This window comes from Bos indicus, chromosome 16 (genome assembly GCF_029378745.1).
Source record: "Bos indicus isolate NIAB-ARS_2022 breed Sahiwal x Tharparkar chromosome 16, NIAB-ARS_B.indTharparkar_mat_pri_1.0, whole genome shotgun sequence".
Classification (NCBI taxonomy): domain Eukaryota; kingdom Metazoa; phylum Chordata; class Mammalia; order Artiodactyla; family Bovidae; genus Bos; species Bos indicus.
The window spans coordinates 70,522,430-70,547,605 of NC_091775.1; the positions used below are offsets into that span (position 1 = coordinate 70,522,430).

The 25,176-nt window shown below is 39.7% G+C and overlaps 1 pseudogene; it reads left to right on the forward strand.

Annotated features, from left to right (window-relative positions):
- The first annotated feature begins 464 nt into the window (after positions 1-464).
- LOC109570206 (charged multivesicular body protein 3 pseudogene) lies at positions 465-15,008 on the forward strand (annotated as a pseudogene).
- Positions 15,009-25,176: the final 10,168 nt, after the last annotated feature.

A 25,176-nucleotide genomic window follows, 5' to 3' on the forward strand; every position in this document is an offset into this window, starting at 1 on the left:
TCCAGAAGAGCTAACAAAGATCATTAAGCAATTGATGGCTACCAATTTTTCTATGTCTTCTTTTGGAAGAAGACTCCACCTAGGACTTCCGTAGTTACAGAGGAGAAGTCAATGCTTGGCTTCAAAAAGCCCAACTGATACTCTTGTCTGAGGCTATTGTAGCTGGTGACTTGAAGTCATTGTTCATTTCCCATTCTGAAATTCTGGGGCCCTTAAGAATTATGCTAATCTACTCTGCCTATGCTCTATAAGTGGAACAACAAAGTCTAGATGACAGCACATCTGTTTACAGCATGGTTTAATGGAAAGTTTAAGCCCACTCTTGAGACCCATCGCTCAGAAAAAACGATGGATGTCTGATGGAGACATACTCTGCAAATGCTATAGAAAAATCCAAACAGATTTTTTGGCCAACCACCCCAAACTTCATCAACCACCATCCTGATCAGTCAGCAGCCATCAACATGGAGGTAAGACCCTCCACCAGCAAAAAGATTGATTTGCTACAGGCTCAGATGACAGTTAGCAATTAGGTATTTTAAATTAAGGTATGTACATTGCTTTTTAGACATAATGCTATTGCATGCTTCATAGACCACAGTATATGTAAGTATAATTTTTATATGCACTGGGAAATTTAAAAATTGGTGTGACTTATTTTATTGCAATATTTGCTTTATTGTGGTGGTCTGGAACTGAGCTCACAGTATCTTTGAGATACACTTTATGTCATTGCATGAGCTTGGTAGGAAATGAGTTGTTGTCTGGTACTAGGAAGAATAGAATAGTAGGAAGAGCTAGCAGTCAAATCCATAGGATCAAAAAGTCTTCTCTAAAGTAAAATACATTCTGAAATATAAGCACAATTTAGAGTCTAGAACTATAATTCATCTTTGAGTGGGTCAACTCTAGTTTCTGGACATACATCTTCTAATTCATTAAGTAATGCCACCCTTGTATATGAGAACAATATAAAGCTAAACCAACTACCATCAGAATTGGCTCTTTTTTTTCTTCCAGTAAAGAAGATGTGTTTCTACAATGAATTATCATGCCCTTTCTCCTTGTTCTTATTATGAAAATCACACCATGTATGAGCTGATTGTCTCTGCCTGGAGTTGTGGCCCATTACTATAAAAAAAAGCCCTATAACTGGTCAGGGAATTGAGCCGTCTTCTTTGATTTTATTATCATCATGCCTTGACTGACCTACTCAGTCATTGCATTCCAGGAGATTATAGGAGTAACTTTAGTTTTCAAAAAATGAAATACAACTAATTAGATATAACTCAACTTAAATTCTAAAAAATTCCTAAATAATTATATGCGCACATAAACTCATATACAGAGACACAAATCTTACAAATTCACTACCTTTCAGAACAAGGAAGTTGTAATTAACAGTTTAAGAACCACTTTGAAGAACCTCTATGATGCCATAGAGTAACAAGACTCATTTCAACTGAAAAATCAACTGTGTAAATATCTCTGCCATAGATCCCTCAGTGGACACTCAAAAGAAGTGTTCTGTTTATAGGCAGGGCTTCGAATGTGAAGATTAACAGTGGGGAAGGGTTTCAAAGTGAGGAATAAGAATGGGGGATTACAATTACAGATGATTTAAGTTGGTTTAGACTTGAGAATCTTTGTAAGAAGGTGCACCCTGTATACTCCAGCATGTCCGTCGTTAAGGTGTTGGTCCTAAAACTTTTGTCACCTCTCAGACTGGAAACCACACTGACAGCAATTCTTGTTCGATTGAGCCATGCAAGGTTGGAAGAAGCTTAGAAATTGCTTATGGATGTCCATGCTGTGGTTATTTGCCTGGAGAAGCACTCCCTTCTTAACAACCAGCTGTCGTAGGCTTTTCTTGGCTCCAGGTGAAGAGGTGACTTCCCTCTTTGGTTCAGTGTTCATAATTGGGCTTTCTGTTAGCAGAGGTGGTGAGAAAACAATGCTAATGAGGTCGAGGGTTCAATGCCCACGTGGGTCAGTTAGCTTTCTTTTGTTCTCTGGCCAAAAGTCTATGTTCTTTCACTGTGTCCAGCTACTATGATGACAATAGAGATTGGGAGAGAATAAGGGAATGTGGATGAGCCTCTAATTCTACTCTTCCTATGGTGGAAAACAACTCCAAATCATGTCCTTTTGCAGCAAAGTAATCTTCACGGTTGAAGGACTGCCCCTTAAGAAGCATTAAGGAAAATGAAAGATACATAGTTTCACAGTGGTGGTGAAGAGGTTGAAACTACAGGATCAGAGCTCACAGCTGCAGCATTGCTTGGTCATTTATACTAAGAAGAAGACAGCAGTTGTAAAGAGGATGATTATTTACAGCCAATTTTCAGTTTCTTATTAGCCAAAGTTTCAACATTTCTAGACATCTGTGTGGGGGCTTCCCTGGTGGCTCAGTGGTAAAGAATTTTCCTGCCAATGCAAGGAGACATGGCTTTGATCCCTGGGTCGGGAAGATCCCCTGGAGAAGGAAATGGCAATCCACTTTAGCAATCCCCTAGAATTCTTGCCTGGGAAATCCCATGGACAGAGGAGCTTGGTGGGCTACAGTCCACGGAGTCATGAAAGAGTCAGATACGACTCAGCAACTAAACAACAAAAATGTAAGGAGTAAAGTGAGTCGGTTTGAGTTTCATATCTTCTTTTTTTCCTCAGCCACTGTCTGTTGAAGATTCTAATGAACAATAAAACACCCTTTGATAGAAAGAGAAGAGAAGAGAGAAGGCCAAAGTAATCCCACAAACAGAGCTCACCCCTGGAGTGTCTCAGATCTGGCTTCTTAATCACGATTCATAATTCCTCATGCTATGTCCTGTTTTCTCAGAATTACTATATCTTCTGTAAAGTTAGGTAGCAATATAAATCAAAGTAGGCACTAACCAACCATGATGGAAAAACTATGGGCTTCTACATTGGCCTTATGACTCCTCAGCTTTGTGTATAGGTGTATGTCCGTGTGTGTGTGTCTGTGAGTGCACTTGCACTCACATACATGGGGAAGCTTCTTAACTGCTTTGAACCTCAGATTCCTTGCTTGTGAAAAGGGGATATTAAAGTTTATCTCATAGATCTGTTGGAAGATTAGATGACCAAAGAAGAAATCTTGGCAAGTCTAGTGTGGTACCTGGAATGTTATATTTTCCCTAATGACTAGAGTTCCATTTACCAACACTGCATATATTTATTCTAGTTGGTTGTGTATATTAGTTCATTCCTTTTCATGGCTGATCAGTATTCCACTGTGTGAAAGTAAGACAATTTGCCAATTCGTTTGCTGAAGGATATTTGTATTGTTTCTAGTTTTCAGAGATTATGAATAACTGTGCTCCAAATATTCACATAGGTTTTCATTTCTCTAGGAGTGGGTTTTCTGGATCATATGGTAAGCATATGTTTAACTTTATAAGAAACTACCAACATTTTCCAGAGTGGATGTACAATCTTGCACTCCCATCAGCAATGTATAGGAGTTCCAGTTGCTCCACACCCTTGATAGCACTTGGTATTGTCATGATTTTTTAATTGTTATTTTAGCCATTCTAATAGGAACATAATGATATTTCTTTGTGGTTTTAATGCTCATTTCCCTAATGGCTAATGATGATAAGCATTTTTTCATATGCTTATTTAGCATTACATTTTTTTCTTTGGAGAACCATCTGTTAGATCTTTTGCTCAGCTACTTAACTGGGTGATTTATTTTCTTACTATTGAGTTTTGGGAGTTCTTTATATATCTAGATATAAATCCTTTATTAGATATGCGATTTGCAGATATTTTTCCTACTCTGTAGCTTGTCTTTCTCTTAATCACAGGGTTTTAACAGGGACTGAAGAGTCTATACACTAAGTTCTTTAAAAACTAAATAGACTTGGCTCTTCCTATCAGTTGGGAGGAGGCAATTTGAAAAAAGTTTGCTTTGAGATGCAGACAAACCTGGGTTTGAATCCTGTTAGTTTCCTCATCTGTAAAGGGTAGACCATAGTACTTAACACATAGAATTCCTGGGAGAATTAAATGAGATAATATGTATCAAGGGCTTAGCCTAGTGCCAGGATGTTGTAAATGTTCAGTAAGTATAAAGATCGTATTTTTATTACAAAACCCTCACCTCCAAACCTTTGCATAATCTGCTTCCTCTGCTTGGACTGTCCTTACCCCTTGCTCACTTGTTTTCTTCCAGCTTAAATTGACTCCTATTCAGGGGGTTTTGCTGGACATCACCGGTTTGGACCTGATACCCCTTTTGGTTCCTATGGTACCCTTTAATCATCTTCCTTCACTCTGTATTTTAAGCATAATAAGCTGTGAGTAACTCGAGGGCAGGGCCAATGTCTTTATCATCTAAAATTATTCCAGGTCGTGTTTGATGAATGAATGAATAAATAAATGAATGAGTTCATCTCATGCTTTGTCTGGGAGTTCCAATTAAACATCCCTCAGAGTATTGCCAAATTCAGTCCCTTTAAGACAACCTTAAACATCCCAAATGGATGTCTATGACTTAGCACCAGGATCCGGCTTACAATCAGCCAAACAGACACTGCATCTTTGACAAGTTGGATGCCTACTGGAGAAACTTGAATGCTTTGCATCTATTTACTTTTACCACATGCCATAAAAATTAAAAATACATTGTACCACAAGTGCAGTATTTAGTGTCTCACTTTAATTACATTCAAGTGTGTTGCTAAATAGTCTTGAGAAAACCTTAATGACCAGCTGTTCTATCCTTTTCCCATATGTCAGAAATGGTTTCTGAAATCACATTCTGGGACAGTAAGGTTGTATAATTAGACAGTGTATAGTTAACACTTCTAGATTTTCCGCTTAAACTGTGGACCCTTTACACTAACATATTGTGCGATTCTGCCGGTTTGGCGCAATACAATTAAACGACATGCCAACAGCAATGGAGATATGCAAACTCCATCAGACTTGTTATCACTGCATCATTATTTCCTCATATCTTTTTCATCGTCGGGGTGGCATGCTTTTGTGTGTGTGTGTGTGCTATGCAATATTCAGCATGTTTGGCTGACAAATAAACTTAGTAAAGGGGGCTGTAAATTTTTAATATTCCCTTCATAATGCCATTTATCTCACTAGAATTAGATGTGAGAGTAGCTTTTGCATCCTTTCAAACAAAGAGCTATCACTCAGATACAGAGCAACCATTTAAAGAAACAAAACTAAAATTCCCCCAAGGTGGTAATAGAAGTCAGCATTTTACTCTGCTTTTGGTAGGGAAGTGGGGATTTTCACCTACCCCCAAACTGGGTTTAGGAAGTAAAAGAAGTTGAATTTAGACAATAGGTTGTTGTGAAAATAAGTCATTAGTTACTTTCAGTTGCTTGACTCTCGGTTTAATGAATTGTTTTGGAACCATAATAGCTCATTTGATTAAATTTGCTTAATTGTTTGATTTTTGAGTATAGACACGAGGCTGAAGTAGAAATATAAAATGAGGAAATGGGAAATTCTATCAACTATTAATATTCTTTGGCTCTCCCTTTCCTTCTCCCTCAAAAGAAAATCTCCTTGACATTGTCCCAAATCTCAAGAAAAAAACAGAACTCTGATTTCTGATTGAGAGTTGCCCAGATAAATATAGTAAGACCAAGTCACAGCTGAAGCTTTCTCAAGTCCTAAAGCAGCAAATTCATTTTTGAAAAAGGCTGAGAGAGCTTCACCATTCTAAGACCGATTTACACCATATTTTTTCTTCTAAGCTTGAATTTCCAATGACTTATTTAGATGTAAGCACTGACAGCTGTAATCATGCTTTAAATCTTGCTTTGTATCCTTAGTTATAATGTTGTTCAATTAATATTCAGAATAATGGAAGTGATGTGCCGTTTTGAAAAAGACTTGAATACAGTCCAATGCTTTGGGAAACTGACTCTCGAGAGGATTAATCAGCATTTAAAACTTGCATTAATAAAAATCTGATCTTCCGCCATGCGGCATGCATAATACTTTTCATTTTTTAACATTTTAGTTGAATAATGTGGCATCCTTTGTCCTGATTTTTAAAATGATTTTAAAATTGAGCTCCTTCAGATCAATTTTGTCTTGACCCTTGTACATAATTGGACACTTGCAATTTAAAAATACAAGGATGCTCTTTTGCATGGTGTGCTAAACTGTGTTTCCATTATTAAAGATAAGGACGATAGTGGACTACGAGTTAGTACTTAGCATTTCAGACTTTTCCCCTCCATTTATACGGAAAGAGTTTTCAATCTTTCTTCAGAGCTCAATTATCTAAACCCAGTCCCTGAGAGAAAAAGAGCTAAAAACTACATTTTAATAACAAAAAATGATCAGTGGGAATAGGATCTTTTGCTGTAAATGGTATATATCAAACAATCGATGATTAGTGGTCTCTTTTTGTTTTTAAATCAGCATAAGTAACCCTGAGTTATTTACGTGTAAACAAGGATTCAGGTTCTAAAGCTAAAATAAAAGGACACGACGGAAAATGAACTGGGAGATGGTGGATGCAGGGCTCTGTTTGGCTTATAGCTAAATGGGAATGAAATCAATTTTAGTAACAGGGAAGAAAGATGATTTTGAGAGCAGAATAGAAAAAAATTGCTGTTTTACTTTACCGTTTCACTAGTAAAGTGATCGGATGCTTTATGACCAGAAGTGAAGTCAAGTTAGCACGTGCTCTGTGGGTTTTCTCTCTCGTTAGACCAGAGGCTTGCTTACTGGCCCAGGACCCACTGCTTTTCCTCTGCTGAGACCACATTCCACACTACTGACCATGGTGCTAAATGTGACCTGGAAGGATCTTTCTTCCCTTTGCAGGATTTTAGGAAAATCTGTTGGTTTCCATGATAAAGCAGTGGGCACCTCCGTGCAAATTCTTACTGCTGCTGGGCCATATTAGGATTTTGTAGCAGGTGCAGCAAATGGTCAATGAATGCTCATTGGAAGACTTTTTTTAAAAGCCCCAGTTAAGTGCCTGCCTGCCTGCCGTGGTTGCACGGGTTTCTGCTCAGAACTTTGCTCACCTGGTCCTCCTTCCCAGCAGAGGTTTCTCTGCTTTGGCGGCTTCTTTGAGTCCCATGACTGCCCTGAGATGAGGGTGAGGGGATGTATAGAGAGCGATGGAGACCCTCAGAAAAGTGGGGGCAGCTGCCATACTGAAGGAGCTAAAGGTTCCACGTGTGGGGGGAAATGGGTGTCAGGGCCATCCGCTTCTGAGTCAGGGGCTGACACAGGCAGGGCAGATGTTCAAGAGAACAAGAGCATTTCTTTAAGACTCCGCTGAAGACTTGGAAAAGGCAATGGCACCCCACTCCAGTACTCTTGCCTGGAAAATCTCATGGACAGAGGAGCCTGGTGGGCTTCCATCTATGGGGTCGCACAGAGTTGGACACAAGTGAAGCAACTTAGCAGCAGCAGCCACTGAAGACTTCCCTGGGAGTTCAGTGGATAAGACTCTGCACTTCCCCTACCAGGGTCCTGGATTCAATTCCTGCTCAGGGAACTAGATCCCACATGCTGTGTGGCACAGCAAAGAAAAAAAAAAGATACCAGTGAAGTGCTTGCATCATACCAACAGCTAAGGGCATGTTATATTAATGAGGGTATTAAAAACATAAAGCTTGAAAAACACTGAAACCTGTGCCTGACAGAAGCGTTGGTAGCAAAAGCATTTTTATTTGCAGACTGACTACATTTGTGGAGGTGGTTGGGTCTTGGTTTGAATGGAGACAGAACAGGAACCACAGCCTCTGTCCTTCTCATAGGAAAGAGTCTTGTGTTCGAAAAGTCTCTTTCTTGGAGTACTGAAAAGGCTTTTGCGAGTTGGTTTCCTTGTTTTCCTTACTTTGTAACATTTTTCTCCGCCTGTGGCTGCTGGGGAGGTAGGCAACAGAGCTGGGCCCTGGGCCCAAGTGGGTACCCTGCTCTCTCCTGCGGGACAGAGGTGGGGGCCTGCTCCCTGGGTGCAGTTCCCCAGCATCCTGGCATTTGGGAAATTTGTTTAACCTCCTGGGGAAAGATTGCACCATCTCTGTTTTGGGGACAAATTACGAACATTTTGACAGCCTCAAGGCCCACTCCATTTAGCCCAGTATAACCTTTCTAAAACTCAAATCTTTAAGATTAGGTCAGTGCCTTGCTGTAAAATGTAAACAAATGATTTACCTTGGCCTATTAAAATAAATCCCAAGGCTTTAATATTACCAACTCTGCCTTCACTCTCTGACCCCAGACCAGCCCCCAGGCTGTATCTTCTCCTTTTCTTCCACTGTTTTCAGACACCTTGGTCTCAAGTCAGAGTAGCCTAGACATCACTCCTTGAACAGAAGTGCTTTTCCTCTCCCTGTGTCCTTGCTCCAAGAACATCCCCTCCTTTGCCCTTTGCCTGCATGGAGAGCTCCTACTCATCCTTCAGTGCCCAACTCAAATGCCCCTTCCTATCTGCGGCTTCTCCTGCACTCCCTGGTGCTCTCTCCTCCTTCCACGTCCTCCACCCTGTCCCCCTCAAGAAGAGTGGGGATCATCACTCCTCTAGCTGTGGCTCCTCTACTAAAACAACTATCACTCCATCTACAGGTGTTTTTTGTTGTTTCTCTCACAGAATTGTGGAGAAGGCAATGGCAACCCACTCCAGTGTTCTTGCCTGGAGAATCCCAGGGATAGGGGAGCCTGGTGGGCTGCCGTCTATGGAGTCGCACAGAGCTGGACACAACTGAAGCGACTTAGCAGCAGCAGCCACAGAATTCTGTGTTATGCAAGAGTTAGAATATTAACTCCAAAGTCATTGGGGCTTCCCAGGTGGCTTAGTGGTGAAGAATCTGCCTGCCAGTGCAGAGACGCAGGAGATGCAGGTTTGACCCCTGGGCCAGGAATATTTCTGTATCATGGCAACATGATATAGAGATTAAACAAAACAATGAAAGTGAAAGTCGCTGAGTCGTGTCAGACCCTTTGCAACCCTATGGACAGCTCCTCTGTCCATGAAATTCTCCAGATAAGAATACTAGAGTGGGTTGCCATTCCTTTCTCCAGGGGATTTTCCAGACCCAGGGATCGAACTCGAGTGTCCCGCATTGCAGGCAGATTCTTTATCATTTGAGTCAACAGATAAATCCCATGGATAGAGGAACCCGGCAGGCTATAGTCAATGAAGTGCAAAAGAGTCAGACATGACTTAGCGACTAAACAACAACAATACTTTTGTTAAGTGAATAAATGAATGGGCAAGTTGAAGAGTCTTAGATTGCAGATGTAACTAGGGTTCTCTGAAAATCACAGTATGTGACAAGTACCTTTTTAGGCCCCAGACATTTGCCCTATATTTTCTACTGAGATTTCTCTCTTCTAACTTCAAGCTTACCTATAAAAATATAAATGCTATTGATTCTCTGTGGATCTGAAAATTTTTTTAAATTTCCAAGAGTGTCAAATGAAGCATACCTTGGTCTGCATAAACATGGTCATCTTCTCACTGCTTGGGACTTGCAGGGGGGAAAAAAAAAACTCATCATGAGAAATGGTGCAGATGGTATATTTGGCATCACCAGCCCGCGTCGATCAGAGATGCATTTATTTACATGACTTTGTTTGCATTGTGACCATTTATCTGGGTCCTTGCTCACATTTAACCTTTTGGAGGATCGGCGGGGACTGAGCCATTTTGCCCTTGGGATCGGATGAGGCGAGCCCCCTGTAGGGATGATGTTTGCCTTTCTTCCTACCTGCAAAGCATGCATTTCTTACAGCCTCAGAAAACATTTGGTTATGTTATCTCGTGGGTCCAGGAGGAGTGTGGTGTGTGCCAAATTTAAGAGCCATTGCCAAATGCCATGGTTCGCATTATGTAGACAGCGTGCCAGTGGAACTGGCGCTTCTCGTTGTAGATTGGAGCTCTTGCCTCAGAGGCAAAGGATCCCCATTAGTCGTTTCCAACTGGGATCATGCCCTTTGCCTTCACTTTTGAGATATCTTTGTGTGAGTGTACAAACCATGGCTTACAGGCACAGCTGATAGACCACTGTGACTGATCTCTTCCAGGCTGGGATGGTGAGCCCCCTAAAGGGCACCAAAATGGTCTCAGCCCCCAAGGGTGACTTGGAGATGCTGAGAAACAGCATGGTGCCTTGGAAAGCGTCTTAGAAAGCTTGGTTCTGGGTCTGTAAAATGGGGACAATTTACTTACTTTTTCTGAGCTTTGGTTTCCTCATCTTTCAACAGGAATAATCAGAGTTATTGTCATGACAATTGACCTAATTCACACAAAGCATTTGGTGTAGTAACAGACACCAAGTCAGCCCTCAATAAAAGTTTTTGTTATTAATACTATCATGATTACTGATACGTCTTGCTTGGTGGTTGTGAAGATTAAATAACTGGTATTGAAGTGCTCTGTGAATCTGCAGAGCTCAGCAGATGTGAGGAATGCTTGCTTCAGCAGGGGGGAAGGGTAATTGCTTATAAAGGCTCTGTCAAAACATGTTTCAACATGATTCTCTGGCCAAGAGTCCCCAATATTTTTTAAATAAGAAGCTACTGAGTCAGACAGAGAAAGACAAACACTGTATGACATCATTTATATGTGGAATCTAATAACCAAACTAGTGAATAAAACAAAAAAAGAAGTAGACTCACAGATAATAGAGAACAAACTAGCGGTTACGAGAAGGGAGAAGGAAGAAGGAGGGGTAACATAAGAGGAGGGGTAAAAGGGCTGTTATGGGATTATATGAAATCTTTTTTTTTTTTTCATTAAAAAAAACTTTTTTATTATGTGTTTCAGGTTTTCAGCATTAAAATTTAACATCTATATGTACTACAAAGTGATTATCACCTTAAGTCCAGTTACCAAGCCATTTTAACCTTCACGTTAAAGAAAAAGAGCTCTCCTAAAGTGCTTTGAAGCACAAGGAAAGTTATTTTCAACCTACTGAGCAGCAGAAGGAGTAGTGGTAGATGATACAACTTGCTAATTCTTTTTCATAATTAATTTCTGCCAATGGGTAATGAAGTTAAACATGGATATTTGTTGTGAGTTTCTGTCTGTTTTCACTTTATAGTATTGGGGAAGGGTCCTAGAGACAGAATCCTGTCTCCCCAAAGTCTTATGTTGAAACCCTAATCCCACAGTATGACTATATTTGGAATAAGAAAGTAATTAAAATGAAGTAAAATCATAAGGGTGGATGGAGCCCTGATCCATCCAAGGGGATTAGTGTCCTAATAAGACTGTACGAGAGGGCCCATGCTCTTTCTTTCTTCTCCGTGTGAGAACATAGCATGAAGGCAGACATCTACTAGCCCGGAGAGAGCTCAGCAGAAACCAGCACCTTGACCTTGGACTGCCCAGCCTCCAAACCTCTGAGAATATAAAGTCCTGTTTTTTAAGCCACACAATGCATGGTATTTTGTTATGGCAGCCCCCGCAGACTACGATACGGGCAGGGGTGCTGAGGACAAGGCGCCTTGAATATCTACCTGCCCAGTCTCCTGTAAAACGTGCTCAGATAAGTCTGTAAAATCAGAGACTGTTTGTAAAACGTTGTCTTTATGTATGGTACTGAGAAGTTAACCCCCAATGATGCATCTGAGTCCTAGAGTTTGTATTTGGGGAACCAACATTCATCTTGAAAAGTCTGTAACATTTTTGAGGATGAAATGTTTGGTATGAAAAGTAGCACTTTGAAAGCAGAGGGTGAGTAAAAATGAGAGGAAGAAAGCAAAGAATGAGGGGGGAAAAAAGCTTATATTGGCCTATACAGAAAAGAACACTTAGACCAACTGTAGTACTAAATGTTTCCTTTAAAAAAAAAAATGTCTCCTAAAACTAACTCCAAATGGATTCATATAAACCCAAATATTAGAATCAGGGGAATTTTCCAGTGAGGGAGAACATTTTGGTATATCAGTAGTTTAGTTTTCTTGTAAGGAAATAAAAAGGAAATTAATTCAGTGATTTGTTCAGAATAGTTACAAAAACGCACAGTCTCAGAGATCAGTGGGGAATACAGTTCCTGCTGGAGGCAGCAATTGTCTGGTCTCCTAGAGGAGGTAAGTTATTTTATTTGTGTTGAGGTGGAGGAGAGGAAGGGACAGTTTTCTGGTTTCTTTCTCCTTGTCCTGGAAAAGGTGCAGACTTTCGTGGGATATACCTCGCGCTTTCTTGCCTTATTATTCTTTCTCTTTTCTTTTATCCTTGTTCATATTTGCTTGAATTTTCCCACTTTTATCACGATATGACTGATGTATTGTATAAGTTTAAGGTGTACATATGATGGTTTGATATTTGTGTATATTTCAGAATGATTCTAATAATAAAGTTGGTTAATACATCCATCACCTCACAGTTACCTTTTATGCACGTGTGTGTGTGTGTGGAACTTTAAAGATGTATTCTTTGCAACTTTCATGTATATAACAATACTGTTAACTATTGTTACCCTCCTGTACATTAGATCCCCAGAAATCATTCATTTCAAAACTGGAAGTTTGCACCCGTGACCACCTTCATCTGTCCCAGTGCCTCCCCGCCTCAACCCCTGGGCAACCACCAAACTACTCTGTCTCTGTGAGTTTGTTTTTTAGATTCCACATATTAGTGAGATCATCTATTAATAGTGTTTATCTTTGTCTAACTTATTTCACTCAACATAATACCCTCAAGGTTCACATCCATGCTGTCACAAATGTCAGGATTTCCTTTCTGTTATGGCTGAATAATATTCCTGTATGTGTGTGTGTCTCTGTATCTGTCTGTCTCTCTGTATCACTTTTTTTTATTCATTCATCCATTTACAAACAACTTGGGTTGCTTCCATACCTTGGCTTTTGTGAATAACACTGCTTTGAACGTGGAATGCAGATTTCTATTCAAGATAGTGATTTCATTACCTTTGGATATATACCTGAAATTGAAGTTGCTGGATCATATGACAGTTTTATTTCTAATTTTTTGAGGAAACTTTGTACTCTTTTCCATAGTGACTGCACTAGTTTGCACTCCCACCAACAGTGTGCAAGGGTTCCCTTTCCCCCACATCCTTGCCAGCCTTATATCTTGTATTTTTGATGATAGCCATTCTAACAGGTGTGAGGTGATATCTCATTGTGGATTGTATTTGCATTTCCCCGATGATTCGTGATGTCGTGTGCCTTTCCATGTACCAGTTGGCCATTTGTATGGCTTCTTTGGGAAAATCTATATTCAGGTCCTTTGCCTACATTTAATTGGGTTATTTGGGGGTTTTGCTTTGGTTTGGGGTTGGGTTTTTTTTGCTGTTAAGTTTTATGAACTTCTACTATATTTTGGGTATTAACCCCTTATCAGATATATAGTTTGCAAATATTTCTCCCATTCTGTAGTCTACCTTTTCATCTTATTCTTTTGCTGTGCAGAGGCTTTTTAGTTTGATATAGTCCTACTTGTTTATTTTTGCTTTTGTTGCTTGTGCTTTAAGTATCAAATCTGAACAAACACACAAACTAAAATCAGTATTGTCAAAACCAACATCAAGGAGCTTACCCCCATGGTTTCATCTAGGACTTTTGTAGTTTCTGGTCAAGTCATAATCCATTTCAAGTTAATTTTTGTGAGTGGTGTAAGATAGGGGTCTGGTTTCATTATTGAAGAGACTATCTTATCCTCTGAATATTCTTGGTTCCCGTAACAAATACTGGTTGACCACATATGAATGGTTTAGTTTGGGGTTCTCAGTTCCGTTCCGTTGGTCTATGTGTCTGTTTTTATGCCAATACCATACTATTTTGATTACTATAACCTTGTCAAATAGTTTGAAATCAGTAAATGTGAAGCATCCAGCTTTTGTTCTTCTTTCTCAAGGTTGCTTTGGTTATTCAGAGTCTCTCATGTGGTTCCAAATTTCAAGGTTTTTTTTTTTTCCTATTTTTCAAAAGACAGATTTCAGGGTTTTTTATCTCTATTTTTGAAAATTTTCCTGTTTTTTAGTTCTATTTTTTTAAAAAGACATTAAAATCCTGGTACAGATTGCATTCCATCTGTAGGTTGCTTTCAGTTGTATGAACATTTTATCAGTACTAACTCTTTCAGTCCAAGAACATGAACTATCTTTTTATTAATTTTTGTTTTCAATTCCTTACATCAATGTTTTATAGTTTTCAGTGTACAGATCTTTCACCTTATGGTTAAGTTTATTCCTAAGTATTTTTATCCTTTTTGATACTGTTACAGGTGGGATTGTTTTCTTTCTTTTTCAGGTAGTTTGTTGTTAATATATAGAAATGTAACTAATTTTTGCATGTTGAGTTTGTTGGCTAAGAAAGGAAATTAGAGTTGCTAACAGGCAAGCTTGAAACATTCAAGGAGAAGCAGAAAAACCAAGACTGTTTGTGAAAGATGCTGCTAAGAAGGGTCAGGAGGCTATCTGTGTATTCTGGCCATAGAGGTGAGGAGGTCAAGGAAGGCTGTGAGCAAGTTGTATGCATCCCAGGCTCACATGAACTCTGTACTCATGGGGATGACGAACACGTTAGCAGTCTTACAAGTGACTGGTTCTTGCAGAAGAGCACAGAAGTGATGAAGGCTATTCAGATTCTTGTTAAGATTCCATAAATCTAGTTCAAACAAACAGATTATAGGATACAGATAAAATAAATAGATGAAGAAATGCGTGCATTGTCCAAAGAGATGATGAAGGCTGAGGATATGGAGGGATGTTAGAGGACACCTTTGAAAGCATAGATGATCAAGGAGAAATGGAAGAAGCAGCAGAAATGGAAATTAACAAAATTCTATTTGAAATTACAGCAGGGGCCTTGAGCAAAGCAAAATTGGTAAAGCGATCAATGCTGTTATGGAGCCTGAATCTCCAGAAATAATGGCCACCTCAGAAGATAAAGAATGGGAAGAGGCCCTGGAGGCCATGCCTCCCAGCTGGTTGTGCTTAGCAACTAGGGACCACCCTGTTGGGCCTCAGGCTTTTGTCATGGCCCACCTGCTGGGCGTACATACACTCCTCTGATGCAGCTGCCATTTTATGTATCTCTTGCATTACACCTCTGTTGATGAGGCATTGCATTCTGGAGAGGATGCTCTGCTAATATCACTTCACTCTCTGCAGAAATCTTGTGATCTCAACTGGACTCTTCTTATGAGAAATGGTGTGATAAATGCATCATTTTTTAGGAATACAAATAGAAGTATCTTTTTAGAGGACAAGAAAAGAAATCTGTCTTCTCACAAAGCACTTTTGAGAATAGAACTCATTGCCTGAATGTTAAGGATTCTACTTTTTTGTATGTAAAACACTGTATGCTGCTGCTGCTGCCAAGTCCCTTCAGTCGTGTCTGACCCTGTGCGACCCCACAGACGGCAGCCCACCAGGCTCCTCCATCCCCAGGATTCTCCAGTCAAGAACACTGGAGTGGGTTGCCATTTCCTTCTCCAATGCATGAAAGTGAAGTCGCTCAGTCATGTCCGACTCCTTGTGACCCCATGGACAGCAGCCCACCAGGCTCTTCCATCCATGGGGTTTTCCAGGCAGGAGTACTGGAGTGGGTTGTCACTGCCTTCTCCAAAAGTTTCCTGTGAGGAAGACACAAAAGTGTGGACATAAGTTTGGTGAGAGAAAGGTATAGAGAAGAGAATGGATATACCAGTTAAGAGGTTTGAACTTTATCTCAAGGGCAATGGAGGTTTGTTAGAGGGTTTTAAGCACAAAGAGGTTTAAATAGAACTACTTTTTGTGTTGTTGTTAAGGAAGATCTCAGTTGATGATTGTATTCAGGAATTTTTGACGCGATCAATATCAGAGTAGGCGGTGTTTTAAGGAGAGGAAACAGTGGGAAGAATGTGGGACAGCTAGAGATCAGAAAGAGCACAGTTCATAGAAAACTGCTTAGAGCAGAGCGACCACACCAGGAGTTCCAAAGAGAAATGATTAGGGTCAAGCTGCAGCAGGGGGCATAGAGGGGGGAAGAGACACAGAGAACTTGAAAAGACAGAGTGCAGGCTCTGGCTGGATATGTGGGTGAGTGCGGGGGTCCGTGACTCCCAGTTCAGCCTGGGTGACTGGGGGACACTTATACCACTCCTGACGATAAAAGAGGTGGTACACAGAGCAGACTTTGTCAGGGGAATCTGATCGGAGCAGTTTGGTACCGGTTGTTTGGAGATGCTTGTGGAACGCTAGGTTGAGATGGTTCAGCAGGCAAAATGCAATTTAGAAATGAGGTTTGATATAGACATTACAACACTCACCTCAATAGCACAGAGACCAGGAGAAGTTCAGGGAGTAAAAGATATTACCTGGGGAAAATCTCACTCAATATATGGTGAAATAAAATCAGTACTAAAAAATAAAAATCCTGGGATAGAAGGAGGGTGTCAATACTTACAAATCAGTCAGGAGGAAAGAGTCAGAGAAGGAACGGCTAGAATTCTACGTGTGTGACTGGAGACTTAAAGGAATGAAAAGTCAACAGAGAGGGAGAGGTGAGAAGTCCAGCAGAGGTAAATACTGTAAGTGAAGAGTGGTGATGGGATTGGGTGAAGAACAGTTGAAGAGGTTGAGCGCATACTGAAGGACAGACTGTGAATCCCGGGAAACTGGAGGAAAAGGAGCAAATCGTGGAGGGGACAGGGAAGACTCCAGAATGAGTTATAAACTCAAGGCTAAGAATTCCCACCTGTTAACCTTGGTTTCAGAGAAGGCAGTGGCACCCCACTCCAGTACTCTTGCCTGGAAAATCCCATGGACGGAGGAGCCTGGTAGGCTGCAGTCCATGGGGTCGCGAAGAGTTGGACATGACCGAGTGACTTCACTTTGACTTTTCCCTTTCATGCATTGGAAAAGGAAATGGCAGCCCACTCCAGTATTCTTGCCTGGAGTCCCAGGGACAGAGGAGCCTGAAGGGCTGCCGTCTATGGAGTCACACAGAGTTGGACACGACTGAAGAGACTTAGCAGCAGCAGCAGCAGCAGCAACCTTGGTTCTCTCAGTAGAGATAAATTGATTGGCTGAAAGAGGAAGGTTGATGGTGGCAAAGAAATAAGAAAATGAGTAAAGGGGAAGAATAGCAACTTTGGGAATTGGGAGAGGACTTGACCGTATATAAGAATAACAGAGAAATGGAGGGATTTAAAAGAGTCCTGTGTCCCTCGTAATTTCTTGAGGGAAAACATGTTTCTGACTGTCAGAAAAAGAATAAAAATTTCCAAAATACATGAAATCAGCTAAATAAATTGTGAGACAGTGATTATATTTTATTTTAATGAAATATGAAGGCTTACTGAGTTTTTAATATCAAAATAAAAAAAAATAAAAGCCAAGCCAACGAAGCACTGGGACTAGAATCGCTAGGGTTCAAAGGTCAAAGATGAGGGAAAGGACTTGCATAGTCCATGGATAAAAATCAATGTTATGGTGTCCCCCTGACAAACAAACAAACAGGCAAAAAATATCTCATGCCAGAAGTTAAATAGACTGCACTTCTATGCTTGCAGCAAGATAGATTTGCAGACCACAGATTTGAGGTGATACACATTTAAACAGTTGTGGGAGGGTTTAGCAGCTCGGCCCATAAGAGCAGTGTCAGATGGTAGATGGCCAATCTGACCCAAAGCAGAGGAGTTTTGTGCCCTGTGTAGCAGAAGGACAGAGCAGAGGGCCTTTCCCTGGAGAGGCAGCTGAGCCCTAAGCGGAAGGCCAGTGTCCAACTAAGAAGAGCTTTGGATCAAAATCTCCAATTTCTTTTTCCTAGTAAAACAATGTTCTGGTCGGTCTAATCAAGATGAAAAGATAGAAATTAAACATCAATCATCAATTTAAGAAACTCTTTGTAACCTTGTTATAGACATGTACTACACAAATCTGGGAGATGGTAAGGGACAGGGAGGCCTGGCGTGCTGTGTTCCATGGGGTCATGATGTGAAGGGGGTCGCTCAGTCGTGTCCAACTCTTTGTGACCCCATGGACTATAGTCCATGGGATTCTCCAGGCCAGAATACTGGAGTGGGTAGACTCTCCCTTCTCCAGGGGGTCTTCCCAGCCCAGGGCTCGAACCCAGGTGCCCTGCATCACAAGCGGATTCTTTGCCAGCTGAGCCACAAGGGGTCATGAATAATTGGACACAACTTGGCGACTGAGCAACAACAATGATATGATTTAAAATCTCTCTCTGAAACCAACAGCCAATACTTACAATACTTAAAAGCAAAATAGCGACATCCCCAGTGGCTCAGCGGTAAAGAATCTATCTGCAATGCAGGAGACGCAGGAGACAGGGGTTTGGTCCCTGGGTAAGGAAGATTCCCTGGAGGAGGGCATGGCAACCCACTCCAGTATTCTTGTCTGGAGAATCCCATGGACAGAGGAGCCTGGTGGGCTACATAGGGTCTCAAATAGTCAGAAGCGACTGAGCAACCATGCTTGCAAAAGTAAAATAGCAACAGAAATATTCTTCTTAAAGGTAAGACCAAGAAGGATAACATTATAGTTATTCATGTTATGCTATTCAGAAGTTACTGCCAATGGAAAAGGGCAGAAAACAGAAATAAGAAATACAATTATTGGAGAAGAAAGAAAAATTATTATTTACAGACAGTATTTCTATCTAGAAAACTCATGAGAATAAATTTTTAAGTTATTTAAGCTAGTTGGAGAGTTTAAAAAGATGATCAGTAACAAAAATTAACATAGAAAAATTTACTAGATTCCAGAAATTATCAATTAAAAAAGCACAATGGAAAAAATTCTGCCCACCAGCGTAGCAGAAGTTATAATATCCATGAATAAATTTAATAAAATCTCTCTTAGAACTACATGAAAAACAATTGGAAAATTTTACTGAGAGATGTTAAAAAGACTTAAATAAGTTGATGCTGCTGCTATTTTCAAGAATAGTGAAATAGAAGAGCATAAAAATATCAATAGTCCCCAATTCGATGTATTTATACACAAATCCCCAATTATGTTACAAATCTAGTTAAAATTATGACCTTACCTACATACATGAGCTTATTCTTATAAAAGTCAAGGTGGGGGGGGGTGCGAAACTGAAAAAAAATGAGAGGGAATTTGTACCATCAAAAAGCTATAACTTATAAATATACATTTGTATATTCATAGATAGAGATAGAACCAAAAATAAACTCTAGTACAATTAAGAACTTAGAATATGGTGAAGTTGACATTTAAATGGGTGAGAAAACGGTGGATTACCTACTAGATGAGACAAGATAAATGGCTGCCTACTGGATTTACAGCCTCTACTAGACCAGCTTTAAGTGCCTGCTGCATTTGCCAGGCTCCCCTTCCTCCTGAGCTGCTGTCTAACAGTCCAGCTCTCCCAGCCTTCCAGGCACAGCCTCCATTTCTCTTTCTGCTGCGCAAAACCATAGAGGTTCTAGCAGCCATGTAAGACTTAGCTGAGTCCATGGAGCCCAGACTTCCCAGCAGCTGCCCGGAATGTTTGCATAATGCAACTCAGAAGCACAAACCTTGACCATCAAAAGAAAGGAGACGAAGAATGGACAGATCAGTGCCTTTCTCCTCACCACTACCACCCCTGCCCCCGACCCCGGACCTGCCTCACTGGACTCATAGATGGTTGAGTCAGCCTCTCACTCTGTTGACATCCTGCATCTGGAATATGGCAGTGTTTTCCTCTGAAACTGTTGCTGTCCTGGTAACAAGGCACTACCTTTGATTTTCTTTCCTCTTTTCCCTCTTTACTTCCTCATTTTCCTTTTCTCACTCTTGATGCCCTGGGATCCCTCTCCTGCCAAACCTCGAATATGTAAGCTTTTCCTCAGGCTCTGCTTTGCAAGGAACTGGGGCTCAGACACATTCCTTCTTCACATGTCATCCTAAAATACATCCTAGATGGATTAGAACATTACAACATAAAAATAGTGCATAAAAGATGAAACAGAAAACATTAGTGTATCTGTCTATAAAGATGTAAGTTATGGAGGTATGGAAAATCTTTCTAATCTAAGAATATGATAGATTTGACTTTATAGAGTCTTAAACCTTTGCAGAAGTATTGTAAACAAAATAAACAAGAAAATATTAATGCCTTAAGCAGAAATAGGTTAACATGTATTAATAGATTGGTATAGGTTAATATGTAAAAAGCACTTAATAAATACATTTTTAAAATCTTATCAGGAAAAAATAGATTAAGAATTTGAACAAGTAATCCATAAAGAAACACAAAGGATTGAAGAGCATATGAAAAAAAAATTAAGGCTTACTAAAATCAAGGAAATACAGATGAAAACAACAATAATTTATTCTTTTCCTCTAACAGATTTGTTAAGATTAAAACCAAAGGCAGTGGCCCAAATCGGGGAGGGTGCAATCATGCTTTCACAAACTACTGGGAGGTCTTAACTTGGTACATTCTTTTTGGAAATACATATCAAAAGCTTTAAATTTTTTCTTATCCTTTAAACTAATAAATCCACTTATAAAAGTTTATCTTAAGGAAATGATCAGAGATCCAAGACTTATGTTGAAAGACACTTAGAGCAATATGATTTTTTATTGTTGTCGTAAATAGCTGGAAACAAGACAAATACCAAAGAAAGGGACTGGATAAATAGATTTTTGAGTGTTAATAAGATGGAATTCTCTTCACGTATTTCATATTTTCATATAAGAAAAGTTTGTGGGAAAATGCCCTCCACATACACTGAAATATGAAAAACTGCTTATAAAATAATGTAAAATAAAAATTTAAGTATTTAGAAAAACCCAAAGAATTTACACAGTAACATCTTCTCCAAGACAAAGCAAAACTAAACTCAGCAGGATCTTTGGAATGTTTAGAAGCACAAACATTAAAAAAGAATAATAAATGAATCACTAAATGTGTTTTTTCTAGAATAATTTTTGCTAATTTCTTAATCATAAAATATTATTTTAAAATTATTTTGAGCCATAGACCTAAATGTAAAACATGAAACTATAAAAATTCTAGACTAAAACATAAGATAAAATCTATAGGAACTTGAGACAAGAGAAGATGTCTTAGGACATAAATATCTCAAACCATTTTACAATTTTAGAATAAAAAATGACAACTGGACTTTATTAAAATTTTGCTCTTCAAAATATACTTTGAAGAAATAAAGCAAGCCACGATGAAAGAAAATATTTTTGATGCATATTTCTCACAAAAAGTTCATCTAGAATAGATGAAGAATCCTTATACCTCAATAAGAAGATAACCCAGTTTTGAAAATAGGCAAAATATTTGAACATACAGTTTAAAGAAGAAGATATACAAATGGCCTAAACAATGAAAATAAGATCAAAACCATTAGTTATCATGGAAATGCAAATTAAACTACATACCCACTAAAATGGGGCTTCCCTGGTGGCTCAGTTGGTAAAGAATCTGCCTTCAATACAAGAGACCTGGGTTTGATCCCTGGGTCAGTAAGATCCCCTGGAGAAGGAAATGGCAACCCACTCCAGTATTCTTGCCTGGAGAATCCCATGAACAGAGGCGCCTGAGGAGGCTGACAAGCTACAGTTCATGGGGTCAAGAGTCAGACATGACTGAGCTGTTAAACCACCACCAGCAGCAGCCATTAGAATGTGGAACAGGCAAAACTGTTCCTGTTATGTGGAACAGGCAAAACTCACATGCATTGCTGTGAGAATATAAAATGATGTCACCACTTTGAAAACCTGTCCATTTGTTTAAAGTTAAACATATTTCTACCATACCACCAGCCATTCTACTCCTAGAGAAGTAATTTAGAAGTATTTACCCAAAAGAAGTAAAAATATATATCCATACAAAATATTGTGTGCAATGTTCCTAGCACTTTATTTGAAATAAAGCCCTAGACTGGAAATAATCCAATATCCATCAACAGGTGAATAAATAAGCAAATAGATGTATATTTATACAATAATGGTCAAGTGGACCTTAGGAAGCATTACTGTAAATAAAGCTAGTGGAGGTGATGGAATTCCAGCTGAGCTATTTCCAGTCTTAAAAGATGATGCTGTTAAAGTGCTGCACTTAATATACCAGGAAATTTGAAAAACTCAGCAGTAGCCACGAGACTGAAAAAGGTGAGTTTTCATTCTAATCTCAAAGAAAGGCAATGCCAAAGAATGTTCAAATTACTGTACAACTGCACTCATTTCACATGCGAGCAGTTTCATGGATACATATATTTGTCAAAACTCACAGAATTGTACACTTTAAATGGATTTAGTTAATACCATGTAAATTATAGGTCAATAAAGTTACTTAAAAATTCTTCCTGCATTCCTAGCTGACTGAGATTTACTCAATCTTGATTACTCCTTTGCTTATTACTTCTTCTCCTATTTATTATTGTATTGCTAGAATAGACTTAGGGATACAGTTACAAATGCTTCTGTGCATGTGTGTGTGTGTGAGAGAGAGAGAAAGGCAGAGACAGAGATGAGAAAGAAGAGACTAAAGATTCCAAAATGCTGGGGGGGAGAGGGGTTGGTAAAGAGAAAGTTCTAGAGGCATGGAATCCAGAGGACAGGTAGAGGCATGGGACTTAGCAAGTGAAGACAGGATACTGGGAAATTTGAGCTGAACTCATGAGAGTCTCAGGTAGCCTTGTCCGACAACCTCAGATGTTCTACAAATGGAGAATAATGTCTTCTGAGAGATGGTCATGGATGGGCTGATAGTTGAGGAGAGTGCTTGTACTATAGAAGTCAGTAAGAAATGAATAAAACATTAAACTGAAATAGGGGAGCGTCAATGGAAGTGCAGGTAACTCCAGGACAAGAGGAACCCTCTTCTACTCCCTGTGGGCTTTCAGACTCCATCTTCTATGATGTCCATGAGGGAGAGGGCGATGCTGACCGTTGATTATCATCCCACCTTAATTTCTCAAATCCGAACTTCACAAGTATTTGTCAACTTTCTTGACTTTCAAAGTGAAGAAATTAGGAAATGGAGTTTCTTCTGCCCCGATTATTGATAGGTCTTTGTCTGATTTTCTTAAGAATCACCATATGTGGTCTCTTTCCAGCTGATGGAGGTATGATACTCACAATGTAGATCCATCTCCAATAAGCAGCATGCTCGATCTTTCCTTGTAAAAGGGATGCATTATTTTGCATATAACAAGTCCACTGACGATCCTTTGCTTTCTACTGGCATGGTGAAAATGTAGTCCTACTAAGGAGGATCCCACATACCTACTATTTGGGTTGTGAGTTTGGAACTGTAGCTAAGAAGATCCGTACCAAGTAAATGTATTATAATGACTTTGGTCTGTATCATCAGTCTTAGATAATTGTACCACAGCTGACATGACTTCCTTCCAGAGGCAGACCATTAGAATGAATGACATAATAATGCCATGATTAATCTGACCTAGCCCTCATGGGAGGGTGAAGAGGTACAAATCCACAGGCTGCTATAAGCATTGTCAAGTGATCCATCAACAAGGCATTTGTGGGTAAAGCATCAATCCTAAAACACACTGTTAAAAATAACGCCTGGTGGAAATAAGTACGTAGCCCTCTGGACCCTGATAAAGAGGGCAATTAACATTATAAGTAGGGCACACTTCTGATATTTTAATTTGGGATTTCAGAATTGAGATTGCTGATACTCATCATTGCATCATTCTTGAGAATACAGAAAGATCCCCCCCACCTTATATTTTTCAGACCTGTGTTGAAACTTATATATGATATCACTGAATGATACTTTCCAAATATTAGTAACCGATCTCTGTGCGGTCAATTGTGTACTTGATTAACCTTAGCTGCCAAGATAGCAATGAAAAGAGCACTCTTACTATTTGCTGATGTTTTGTTTCTGATCATGGTTGTAGAAGAACTGAAAAAAATGGCGTCAGGAGAGAATAATTAGGAGGCTAATTAATTAAGGTCTGTTTATAGTTTTGTTTCCAAGGCATTTATTGGTCTTAACTGTAAGATTCTATTTTCATTGAAGATATTAGGGATGGCGAAGGGGTACTGAGACAAGCTAGTGAAGACCTGCTTTGATAGCTGGGAGAGCAGGAGTATGGGGCCCTGCCAAGCTGACTGTACTCTATCCTTCTTTCAAAACAAAAAATGAGATTGAAAATTCCAAAATACTAGGGATTAATAGGAAGAAATATCCCAGGGATTCCTAGAGGCATAGGATTAAGACACACATGGGAGAATAAAGCTTGGAAAGCTCTGTTTGGAGGGTTTTTAATGCATTACATTTATCCTCACAGCTCTATGAGACAGTATTACTATTGCCTCTATTTTTCAGGTAAGAACACTGAGGCCCAGAGAGACAATATGGGCATATTTACAAAGCTAGTAAGTGGAGGAAGAAGAATTCTCATCTGTACAGTGTGAGCTGGAACTCTCTTAGGTACGTTATGCTTAGTAGGTAATATGGTACTACGCGTGCTAAGTTGCTTCGGTCGTGTCTGCCAGGCTCCTCTGTCCATGGGGATTCTCCAGGCAAGAATACTGGAGTGAGTTGTCATGCCCTCCTCCAGGGGATCTTCCTGATCCAAGGATCGAACCCACCTCTCTTGCATCTCCTGTATTGGCAGGCAGGTTATTTACCCCTAGCACCAGCTGGGAAGCCCTAGTAGGTAATATGTTATATCAAAAGTATTAATAGATAGCATGGTATCCTTCATATGATAAATGCTTAAGAGGTGCCAAAAATGTTATACAGTATTAATTTATTTGGATTCCATAGTAAAACAAACCAGCTGGTGTCTATAGATTTTAAAGTGTCAAACCAATAACAAATGGCAATCCATAATAAACTGTGGAAAATTTTGAAAGAGATGGGAATACCAGACCACCTGACCTGCCTCTTGAGAAACCTATATGCAGATCAGGAAACAACAGCTAGAACTGGACATGGAACAACAGACTGGTTCCAAATAGGAAAAGGAGTACATCAAGGCTGAATATTGTCACCCTGCTTATTTAACTTATATGCAGAGTACATCATGAGAAATGCTGGGCTGGAAGAAGCACAAGCTGGAATCAAGATTGCCAGGAGAAATATCTGCATACCTCAGATATGCAGATGACACCACTCTTATGGCAGAAAGTGAAGAGGAACTAAAAAGCCTCTTGATGAAAGTGAAAGAGGAGAGTGAAAAAGTTGGCTGAAAGCTCAACATTCAGAAAACTAAGATCATGGCAT